Source organism: Diadema antillarum, unplaced genomic scaffold, assembly GCF_040938485.1.
Source record: "Diadema antillarum isolate AM-2024a unplaced genomic scaffold, OU_Dant_1.0 seq00000269_RagTag, whole genome shotgun sequence".
NCBI lineage: Eukaryota > Metazoa > Echinodermata > Echinoidea > Diadematoida > Diadematidae > Diadema > Diadema antillarum.
Genome location: NW_027271305.1, coordinates 1308800 through 1321538, shown reverse-complemented (window position 1 = coordinate 1321538; position 12739 = coordinate 1308800). Strand labels below are relative to the sequence as shown.

The 12739-nt window shown below is 38.7% G+C and overlaps 1 pseudogene; it reads right to left on the bottom strand.

Moving 5' to 3' along the window:
• The window catches only part of LOC139729903 (gamma-butyrobetaine dioxygenase-like), a 29813-nt pseudogene extending 20106 nt beyond the window's left edge, over nucleotides 1-9707 (bottom strand).
• Between the last annotated feature and the right edge of the window lie 3032 nt (nucleotides 9708-12739).

Genomic DNA, 12739 nt, shown 5'->3' with positions numbered 1-12739 from the left:
CCCAAACTAACTAAATTCACGACTTCTTTGAAATTGAATGCTGTCTTATGAAGAGTTGAAATTGATTATATAGTTGATTTCAACTGTAAGTCTATGGCAGCCTGTGTGGTAAGGAAATTTAAAATCAATTTTATCTTTTGATAAAACGGGGCCCTGTATTGGGAACATGGTTGCCTTTTCACGAATTTGAATGACCGACGAGATTCCGTCGCCAGCTTGACATGAATTTGAATGCTTATTGATGAAATGCGTGCTCCTCTCTCAAATTTGCTCCGATAGTGAATTTGAATGCTCCGATAGTGAATTTAAATGCTCCGATAGTGAATTTAAATGCTCCGATAGTGAATTTGAATGTTCCGATAGTGAATTTGAATGCTCGGAGAGTGAATTCGAATAACTGGATTTTGAATTTGATTGCTAACTCAGTGCTGCAAGCGTGGAATGCGTGAAATCTAATGCTCGGAATAGGAACTTGAATGACAAAAGTATGAAATTGACCGGGAAAACCTATATTTTAAGGATATATTATACCCGTAGTTGCAAGGGGTCAGGTAGCCACAATCTCTCCGCCAAACGATGGAGCTGCTGAACCTTTTGCGGGACGTTTTCGATGACGGCGATTCAAGTCTTTTCACTTCGCACAGGAGTGCGAAGAGGGCCGGTCGTCTGTCAGGAGGTCGTTGAAGTCGAAGATTTGAACTCGATCCCGGCACGTGGCCGCATCCCACAACTGAGGTGGCACGTCGGCATAAGGGTCGGGGTCCGACTCGGAGAAAACATTACAGCGAAGCCAGGTAGCTGGTAGTGGCTTACATGGCCATCCTTCCATTGTATTGTCATCTGGAAAGCAATGTTAACAAAAGCAGACTGGTTTAAGTCAATGAAAACTTTTCGTTGTGAAAAATACATCCTCGGCTTCTTATATTGATAAAATAGTAGATGAATACGACTCTCCATAATATCCTATGGAGGAGTAAAGTCAGTAGTTTTTCATTATGTTAAAAAAGATGTGGAATTTCTTAATTGAATCGAAATTGATTTGATTTGATTTGATTTGTTTGTTTAATTTTTAAGAGGCCGCTATAAGGAAGCAATGCGTGTTTGTTGGTATAAAGCAACCACAAGACCTGTGAAGGACTATAGACTCGACGATAAGTGTCTTGATTTTGGGCACCTTCATTGCACCCATAAAAATGTACGGGACTCGAATCAGGGACTTCTGAGAAGTCCAAAAACAGAAAGGCCCTATAACAGTAAAGTTCTCCAAGCTCTCCACAGATGTCATACATCCTACTCGTTTCTCATCACATTTTGTGTGCTGACCATTGACATTCCCCTTGTTCGAACGAAAAAGTTTCTGGTACATCTTGGGAAATATTCCTTGTTGATTTATTATACCACTCCTGCACACCTTTGGCTATTCTTTTACGAATATGAACACGGTGCTTAAAAGCGAACGTTCTAGTGAAGCAAAGGCTGAAGCTCGTTTTACAGAGCTTGGAAAAACGTGAGCAATTGCTAGCAAGATCAAGCAATGAATGTCCGTTTCATACGTTTTTAAGTATTGCTTGGTCTATTTCATTGCTTGTGCTTGCCAGCAAAAGCATTTCCTCGCAAGCAATAAAAATTGTTTATCTTTATGCATATGGATTCAAGCAAAAGAGTAGCATAAGCAATTGCTACTTTTTATGCATTAAGGCCCAATGAAAATGTTGGAATGCGTAATTTCATAAAGTCTGGAATGGTATGTATCCAACCTATCCAAAAATAAATGAAAACATGGAATAGACATTGGCGCGATAACTGGTGTAGAGCACAAACTATAAACACATGATTTGCTAATGATTATGAAATTAGACCAGAATACTCTCGTGTTGATTTTAGTGCTTGAAGTGTTAAATAGATTGCGCCGAAACGAATTTGAATACTGGAAAACAGTATTGCGTAATAATATTATACCTCCTCGTCTCGCTAACCGCGTATTGAATGACCGCTTCGCGAAGTTGGAGTACTTTCTATGAACTTGAATGGTAATATTTCAGATTTGAATACATTTTCGACTGATCAAAAAAGAAGGCCAAAACCCTCAAAAGTGAATGATCGCACTGTCAATTTGACTAGCCAACTTACGAAATCTCAATTATACACCAAGCTGACGCCCTAGCACACTTTTTTAAGGTCGTATTGATATTGAATCCCCGAAACGCAGAGAATGGTCAAATACAATGGAACTAGGCACTAAAGACACCGACACCACCAAGTATACAGATACATGTGTATAATGGAAAAGAGTTCAATTTGCATACTTACTGTACATTACTTACATAATTTGTTTTGTAGTATCTTGTGATTAGTGTTATTAGAATGATTGCAAAGCGCTTAGAGGCTGTAATGTATAACATTAGCAAATAAGAAGAAGGTATTACTGTTGTCATTATTATTATTACCCAAATTAATACATATCGTATACAGGGTATAACTTGGTCCCTTACCCAAGACGGCTGCCCGTGGAGCTGGCATAAGCTTGTTCTTTTGCACCCCAATATCAATTAATATCGCTTCTCCTCAAGGTTGTGTCCTGTCCCCCATCTTTTTTATGCTTTAAAATTATGACTGTCAAGCTGATTACGGGAACACGAGCATTTTGAAATACGCTGATGACACGGTTATAATTGGACTGATGAGGAAACAAAATATCAGAGAACACTCGACTCTTTTGTACAGTGATGCGATTGCAACTATCTCAAACTCAATGAAAAGAAAACAAAGGAAATCGTGCTTGATGACAGAAAAAGACGGAGTGTTGTCTTAATACCACTTGTCATTAAAAGTCAGTCGTTGAAATTGTTCCAAAATACAGATATCTCGGTGTCATAATCGATCAGTGGTTAAGCTGGGAAGAACAAATCAAACAAGTACTGACAAAAGGTCATGCAAAGGCTTCATTTGAAGTGAGGAAGCTAAAATCCTTATTTTTATGTTAAAAAGAAAAAAAATATATTCTTCTTCCCCGCCCGCTGCCTTAGCTGTCGTCATCAAGAGAACCATTCTTATGGTTGCCTTTTCTGGTATTGCAGTCTAAAGAAGAGTGACCAAATGGAAATTCAAAGGTTATTAATAATAATAATTAGACAAATTTGTATAGCGCAGCTACTATGTAAAGATACTCTACTGCGTTGTAATGTAACAGATATTAGATTACTGATTAGACACACACAAAAAGTAACAAATTAATCCAAGGTTTCTGAAAAAAAGGTAAGTCTTTAACAAATATTTGAAGTCAGCAAGTGATGGGGCCTCCCTCATTTTCTCAGGTAATTTATTCCAAAGTTTTTGAGCAGCACAACTGAAGGCACAATCCCAAAGTTACTTTTGCTTTTAAGTGAGGTTGCTTTAGAAGCAACTATCCTGTGTACTTTGTAAATTATGAGAATATGAATGTGATTTCATTGATATTAATTCTGATAAATAACCAGGCGCTCGACCACGCAGTACTTTATAAACAAGTAACAAAATCTTGAATACAATTCTCTGCCTTACTGGTAACCAATGTAACTTCATCAAACAGGTGTAATAATATGTGAAAATTTTTGACGAACTGGACACAAGTCTCGCACATGCATTCTGATCACCCTGAAGCTTGGTTATCTGTGAATCTGGTAAGCCAAACGATAACCCATTACAATAATCAAGTCTACTTCTAATGAATGCGTGAACAAGAGTGTCAGCGTCTTCCAGTCTCAAATATCTACGAATGTGACGCAAGTTATGCAATATATAAAAAGCAGACTTGCATGTGGTCGGCATATGCTTCTTCATGTTTAAAAGCGAATCAAGCCATACACCCAGGTTTTTCACAGAGCTCGATGGTTTTACTTCCAAATCTCCAACTGAATTTTATTAATATCCAGCTTTGCTTCTTGTATTGGTGTCCCAACAACAAGAAACTCAGTCTTCCCATCATTAAGCATTAACTTATGTTTGGACATTCAAGAACGGACATATGGTAATACAAGATTCTAAGTTCGAAATACCGTCAATGTGTTCTTCACCATCAGGACTGAAGGAATTGAATTGAATTGAATTTATTAATTCTAACCACGGTAAAAAGCCTGCTGTCAGCTATAAAACTGTTTTTCAGCAAGGCCGTGAAATGATAACAAAACATAGAAATCGTACAATGAAGAGAATGCACATAAAAAACACAAAATAATCATTACAAACGAACGCTAGAAAAAAAGAAGAAAAAAAGTCACAGAGTATTATACACTGTGTAAGTACAGACAGAAAAAGGGGGAAAATCAAACATGTGACAAGTTATTGGGAGATAGTAATTACATAAGCATTGTGTACTTTGAAAAAATGTGATATAATCAGGTAGAATGATTAGCAAAGGAAATGTGCGAAATTGCTCTTGAAAATGCAGTAATTGAAGTTAAGGATCGTGCTTCTGTTGGTGATGTATTGAATGATCTCGATGCCGAATATACAGTGCTATTTTTAAGAATAGACGATTTGGGCTTAGGGAGGTTAAGAATATTTTCATGATTACGTAGATTATAGTGGTTTACTCTTTTCTCGAGACGTTCACATAAACTTTCTGGTAGAAAATTATTCAGCAGTTTGAAGATGAAAATCAATTCTTGCTTTTTCCAACGATCAATTAAACAGTCAACTTTAAGTGTACTATATAATGTTTGGCGGTTAAAACGATTATCAACTGGCAACACGATTCTCAGCGCCCTGTTTTGTATTATCTGCAATCGCCTTAAGTGCACTGAATTGCTATTCATCCACAGAGTACAACAGTAGTCAAGGTGACTTTGGATTAAAGTGTGGTACAGCGTAAGAGCTGTTGCTTCCTCTACAACTGTGTATCGTCAGCATAATAATGACAGGAAACATTTGGGAAACAGTAATACCCTTGAACCCTGAGGCACCCCATACGGAACATCGAAATTCTACATTACATCCTCTATCGTGATCTTTTGCTGTCTGTCAGAAAGATAAGACTCAATCCATGCAAGGACAGACTCACTCATGCCAAAAGATGAATGTAATATATTCCCGCAACAATATCCCGTGATCGATAGTGTCAAATGCAGCACTTAGATCGAGTAGTACCAAGAATGTTACTTTTTTATTATCCATCGCCAATAAAATATCATTCTTGATCTTAACCAAGGCCGTTTCTGTGCTATGAAACTGCCTGTATGCCGACTGCATACATGGAAACAAGTCATTACCCTGTGGTGTTCCAAAATCTGCTGAGTAACAGCTCCTTCAACCAGTTTATATTGTAAATTGCTGACTGGTCTTAGGTTGTCATAACTCAATTCCATACCACGTTTTTTGAGAAGTGGCCTAACTAGTGCCAGTTTCCACTCAAATGGAAAAAGACCACTGGAGAGAGACACATTGATGATTTTAGTAAAGACCGGGAGGAGTGACTCTGTGCAATGCAAAACAAGGTTTGTTGGCATAGGATCCAAAGAGCAGGACTTTTTACCCAGACTAGAAACTAATTTCTCAACATCTCTTAAAGATAACATTTTGAAATGATTGAAGTTTGCATCGTGTGAAGTCTGGAAATCTACAACATCAAAAGGACAAACCCAATCATCTACAGATGACTCAATCTGAGAATGAATTTTTACTATCTTATCACAGAAGAATTCTCCCAGATCATCAACAAATGTCCTCCTATCAATCTAGTGAGGTATTGCAATATGAAGCTTAGTCACATTCAGCAGTAATTTAGTAGCAAGGAAGAGACACCTTTGATCTGAACTATTTTCTTTGATCATTTGAGAGTGATATGTACGACGAGCACTATTTATAACAAATAGAGTTCTATTACGAGCAGGTTTGAAATTCTCATAATCGAGAGGAGATTACGTTCTCAACCATTTTTTTTTCTCAGTTTTCCTTCTTTCTCTTTTTTTTTGTGTTCTTACATCATCTGTAAATCATGGCACCTGTGGATGAGATGACACAGTCTTGGCAATTAAAGGTACATGTTTGTCCAAAATTCAACTAAGTGTATCATTGCATAAAGTAACCAACTCTGTAAGATCATTAGGAGTGTCTGTCTGTACAATTTTCAGTGAATTTGCAAATCAGAATGCCTGTTGGTACAAATGACCTTTTTCTGCTCACGCGCAAAGTGGAATTACGAACTGGTATAGTGCGAATGAACTGGCAAACGACTACCGCTGCAAAATGCGGGACAATTCGATATGTTAATTCTTTCAATATATTTGCAATTAGAACTTTTAATCATATCCATTAATTGGAATTTAGAGAGCCGGAGTAAAACCACACTGAAGATACCACCACCAATGCTATCATCTTCATCATCGTTACTAATTATCTCCACAATAACATAATCCCCATCTTCATCATCAGCTTCATGATCATATTCATTTTCATCTTCACAGTCATTATCATTGTCATAATCCTTACTTCATTTTGGGATCTCACAAATGTGACAGTTTTATGACTTATGTTATAATATTTGTTGACGTTTAACATATGTTATCTATGAGCTGTTATCATGATTCCTCCTAATCTTGTTTCATTTTCTTTCCCCTTCTCTTCTGTAGAACTTCCCTTTATGATTAATAGTGATATCCTAATCCGGTAAAATGGTATTATGGTGATTACATTTATCATTTTACATCCAAGATATCGATTATGTGCAATATTTGTGGAATTCAGGAGGAATTTATATCGATGATGCAATTACTGATGTTATTAACGCAGGTGCTTGCATTTGCATTTTGTGTGCAGCTGCTGCTTAAGGGCAAGACTGTTGGGAGGTGGGGGGAGGGGGCTGGGAATGGGAACGGTTATGTAGGGAACAGAGGAAGATCTCTTGAGTTTTTTTTTAATTATGCCAATTGACTCAGTTTTATGTCATGCTTCTATACGATAGCTCTTCCACTTTGAATTTGTATGTAAGTTCAGTTATTCATTTATGTCCTTTTCGTGTTTCCGACATTCTAAACACCATCATTGAAATATGTACTAATCTCGCAATGAATTTCCTGGGTTTTTTTTTTTGAAGATTAAAAATGAATTGCCTTTATTGAATTTGCTGTATCTCATTTGTACAACATATTCACTGCAGAGATTTCTAATAAATTCACTTGAGTTCAAAATATGGAATTCAAAACATAGAATTGCGTTGATATCAGCAAAATTACTAAATACAAAATAGTAACTACTACAGGCATTGCAAGAAAAAAAAAACCACATTCCCACTTCTGATCCTTAATAGTTCGAAAACTATAGTTGATCAATTTGATCAAGTTGATCTAGTTGATCAGATAACACTGTCATTGATATGAGTAATAGCTGAATAGTGTAAAGTTTGAGGTGATTTGAATATGAAAGCATGAATCAGTTTCATTAAGTCCATGATTAATTTCAAAGTTAAGCTCTAGATTTATGCCAATTGTCAATGCCAATTTGAACCCTCTGTAGAAAATTGAACTTTACACAGGAGCCAATGATGCGTTTGTGAGTGTGTACTTACAATGGCCCTGAACAATCGACATGAAATTTGTATGAATGCCACGAATACCATCTTTTCAGAGGTCTGCTGATAGTCTCCTGCTTCAAGACATACGAATGCTTTAATAAGTAATTCATGATGAATTGCCGAGGTCAATGCTAGTCTGAATTCCTGTTACATCTTTCCGGGCAAGCTAAGCGGGTTTGTTGCATTTAGGGATTTTCCAGCCCGCAGAATAATTACTTCGGGAAGACAAGAATCTGGGCTAGTTTCGCGTGCGTTTTACCCGCTGCGCTACTTACGTTCTACTTACGTTCTAGTTGCGGACGACGTGCGAGCACTGCGAAGTACCTGCGTTACAATTACGTGTTACCTGCGTAGGAGTTGCCTGCAAGGAGCGGCCATTACGAGCCTCCTCCTGGTGTTCTGCGTGGACCTCTGCAGTTTTTTTTTACCATGCTCAGGGCCTGCTCACACCTTTGCGGGCATGCCTTGCCTGTGACTTGTAAGGGGCAATTTTGCTAAACGGAGGTCCCTGCAGATGACACTCACCCGGCAGTTCCTACCATGTATCTCGCCCGTAGTTGCCAGGAGGTGCGCACGCAAGTCCGATTTACTTGCAGCCAAGTTTGAGCGAGCGTGGAGCGAGCTGTACGAGCAAATTTCGTGCATGCCGAGGGTCAGTTACTGTCTTTCTGCTGGTTAGCTGAAGGTCGGCTGCTGCCAAGATATTGACATTCTGTAGGGACTATACCATATTAAATTCCTCCAGTGTTAACCGTCAATTGCCACCCATTGCATACACAATACATCTCAGGATGAATGAAGATTAGCTGTGATAGTGACATTTCTCATGAATTTGTAATAGATCATTCAAACCCTGGCCATTGTTCAGTACCATCGTCTGGGTGTTAATCACACACTCCTATATTGACATCAATATTGATCCCTGTGCAAAATTTGTACAGAGTGTTGACATAGAGTAAAATCTGAACCCTAACTTAAAAATAAATCGTGAATTTAATGAAACTGATCTATGCCTTCATTCTTAAATCACGTCCATCATACTTGTACACTATTTAGCTATTGCCCATATTAATGTCAGTGTTATCTGATTTTGATGTATAGTTTTTGAACTATTAAGGATCAAAAGTGGGAAATGTAATTGTAACACCTAGTATAAATCTAGTCACCATTGAAGTTTATTGTAGGCATAGTAGTCACACCAGGGAGTCACCTGTCTGATCACAGCACTGCCTTATAGAATTTTTAAAGGATTTCTATGTTTGGGCCCAGTGGGGGAGGGGGTGAACATGTTGTCCAATTAAACAAGTTGAGATCGTTTCACCCTAGTCACTACTAGTTGTGCTAAACCTGCCATGTTCGGGGAAATTTCTTCATGAGGTTTTCAAGAAGACGCTGAAAATGGGGAAAAAATCTCACATCACACGACGCAAGCTACATGACGAACGTCTTACAATAAATGATATATCGCAATAGTTCACTTTGTTAGCGAACAAGGGGAAATGTATATTGATTGGTCAATAATGTCATAATCATATTGTTTTCGGAAATTATGACGTGTCATAAAATTTGAACCGGGAAATTTAAAGTCTACTAATTTGATTTCATACAAATCTATGAATTAACGCGTTTTTTTTTTTTTGCAACTTCTACGATTCTGACCTTCGCTGATTTCACTCCCCTGATCTATTCCAACCAATTTCCAATTAAGACATAGGGTGGAATTCCACTTAAAATCTGGACTTGTTATAAAGATGGATTCTTGAAACAGTAAGGTAGCAGAGCTGACACGATAACTTACTGATTTTCCATCTTCACTTCGCCTCACCGTCTGTACTCCACACTTTGCTAAGATCCCCTGCAGATCAACCGATCGAGACTTGGAAGACTTGTTGAAGCACTCGTTACATCGACAGTTATCTCTCAGCCAGCTGTAGGGAAAAGCGTTTTTCGCGGTACTCCCGCTAACCTCTATGCCACCATCACTCTGTCCATCCCGTGCCCATGTTACTTCAACCCGGTCACCAACATCAGACCATTCGACGTTGGCAAGCCTGAATTCAGAATATTCCTCCCATCGTGGATGCAGGAGTCTTTCAGAGGCGAAAGTAGTGTCCAGGACTGACATCTCCTCCTCTGTCAAGAAGGGGACGTCGGATGGCATAAGGGAACTCTGAGAAGCCGAAGCGAGCGAAGCCAATACGACTTTGTGACGTCCAACAAAGTTTGGAACATTGAGAACCCTCGTCCGGCATTTCTGCGGCTGACTGTCGCAGCTCGTAGCGGACGAAGCCCGAGAAGAAGGCAAGTAACGACTGTTCTGTCTTCGAATGTTCAATGCAGACGAAAAACGAGAGAACTTCCAAACACCTATGTTACATAATGATTCCTTCAGTCCTCGAGGGGCCCAAAATGCGGCCATGTTGCTGAAGATGTTTGGCTAGTGTGGAGGCTGACGCAAAAGACAGTTAAAAGTCTACCACAGTGGTGCGGTGTGCGTCTGTTGGCAATTTGAGGGAGGAGGAGACTATATTTCTATGAAGACGCAATGACGAGTGTCAGTGGTGCCCTGTGTAGTGCGCGCGTACTGTACTCATGGTACACTGTAAAAACATCGGTGTTAGATTTAACACCATGGGTGTTAAATCTAACACCGATCAAATTTCAATAAAGGACCACACCCACAGGTGTTGAAAATGCACTGTGATGGTGTTGAAAAGTGTTCACCTGACACTTCGTGGTGTTAATTTGACACTGTACCTGGTGTTATTTTGACACTGTACTGGTGTTAATTCAAAAATGACACCACATGGTGTTGATTTGATATTTGTTGGTGTTAATATCAATGGTTTAACACCCGTCCAGCTTCAATAAGAGACCACACCAGCTGGTGTTACTGTGGTGTAAATTTATTTTCACATTTTTTCAAAAATCTACTATTTCAATGTAAAATTCTTGATCGTCTTGTTTAAATAAAAAATCAACAAGAAGTGCAGTTACTAAGAAACTCTTCAAAAACAGTTTAAAATTTGGAAATGACACCCGGAGGTGATAATTTAACACCATAAATGAGCACCGAAAATATAACACCAGCTCGGTGTTCACTATTTAACACTTTTTGCAGTGTATACTGCTCCCCATCAGTGGTGCTTATACAGTGGCATTTGAGTTTGAAAAGGCACCTCAGCCAAGTAAGACCGAAATGAGGGAAACGATTTTACAGTCAATGACGATGGACGATTACACAACCATCACTGTCAGTGGCGGTAGTGGATGATGGGATCAAAGAAATTTCTCCGTTAATAATCAATGTGTGTCGTAGGTCCATATCACAGATCTCTTTGCAATTTCATTTTGTGTTTTGTATCAGAACACACAAACAACATTCATGGTGGACATGTCAAGGTTAGGGAGCAGCTTAAAGGAGAATGGTTGATTTCAAGACTTTTTCATTTGAAAAAAAAACAAAAACCTGTAAATATTAGTTATACCAAGTACAGAGTTTTAGAAGTTGTAGTGATTTGGGTTGAAGAATAAGAACGTTTTCGAAATCTACTTTAACCCCTTTCTTCGTATTAGTATTTTATGCGTCATAGTCTTATAGAAAAAAAAAATATGCTGTGGCAATCATTTTCATTTATAAATGCCTGTCAAAAAGTCGTATGATACATCATAAACTATAACAATTAATTAATGTGAAGTAAGGTCAAGATGAACTTCCACTGTAATAGAGACATTCTGCATAAATAACAATATCACTGAGTGTACCTTCCCTTTTTCCATTTTTTTGAACTCATCCCTCCCCCCTCGTTACATACACATTTAAAAGAAAACAACACTCAAAACGAAAACATACAGACGCAGCCAAAAGGGGAAAAAATCCCATCATCACCTTCAAACGCAACGAGGGCAGGTCGTTGCGACCGTGCTAGCGAGTGCACTCAGTCGCGATTTATCATCCGATCGCGATCCGATCCGAAGTCCCACCTTATACAGTAATGTATGCATTATTGTTTCCGGAATTGTTGCGGCGCCAGCTTGAATAATGTTTGATAGATTTAATATATGACCTTTGGTGGCGAATCAACCCTGCAAAGCACTGCCTACCGCAGTGGAACGCATATATCTCGGCGGTGCCGAGCATGACTTAAAAGGAGAGCAGTAGTTGTCCCCCTTTCTCTATCACTTCCCTGCTTTCGGGAAGCGTTCTGCAGAATCATATAATATTGACTAGCCTCGAGGATGATATCAGAAAATATTGCCCAAATTGAAAGAATATTGCCCGGGTCGAAGACGAGGGCAATATTCTTTCAGTGCGGGCAATGTTTATCTGGTATCTCCCTCAAGGCCAGTCAATATCACAATTATTACCTATCCCCTAGGTAAATTAGGAAAATATGTGAATACGGCTATACGTACACTATGGTATAGATCAAGCAACATTTGACTACCTGTAGATCATCACCAACATGTAGAGTAATTGAAAAAAATATTCATTAATGTATATCATTCAACTCCAACTTCCAAGATACATAGTATGTAGGCCTAGTTATTACAGGCGAGCTTCAAACATCTGAACGTTTTTACACTTTATTTTTGCTTCTGTTTCATTTTGAAAAGTTGTAATAACTGATGGTAACTGTGCACAGTCAGTCCGCAGCGTCGTATGCTAATGAGCAAATCCACCGAATTCATTCCACGCGCAGGAATTCTGCGCATGTGTCTAGCGACGAGGCTTTTCGTCGACGCAAAATGTATATCCCCAACATCGCTCGTTGTTACGTTGCCATGAACCTGTTTCCGGAGCCGTGACCGGGTAAGTCTTGCAGTCCAATAAAAGACGATTAATTCCATACTTTTTTTAGCCGAATTTGACAGTTTTTGAGGGAGATACAATGGATATAAGAAGCTGCTTGCGATAGAATCTGATTTTGACATGCACTGATACATTGCTGGATCCTGACCCATCTACAACTCATATGGTTATTTTAATCAGTTATTTGAATAGATGAGATTCTAGCGGAAATTTTGATACCAGTCTCATTTTGGCTCAAAAATAAACGAAGTGATCAAAATTGCACCCAAAGTCGAAGCAAATTTCCGAAAATATTGGTTTTGCGATGCCATCTGTATGCATGTAGGGTCACGTGACCTTCACGTTAACGAGAATTCCGGACTCGATTTTGTCTCTGCAGT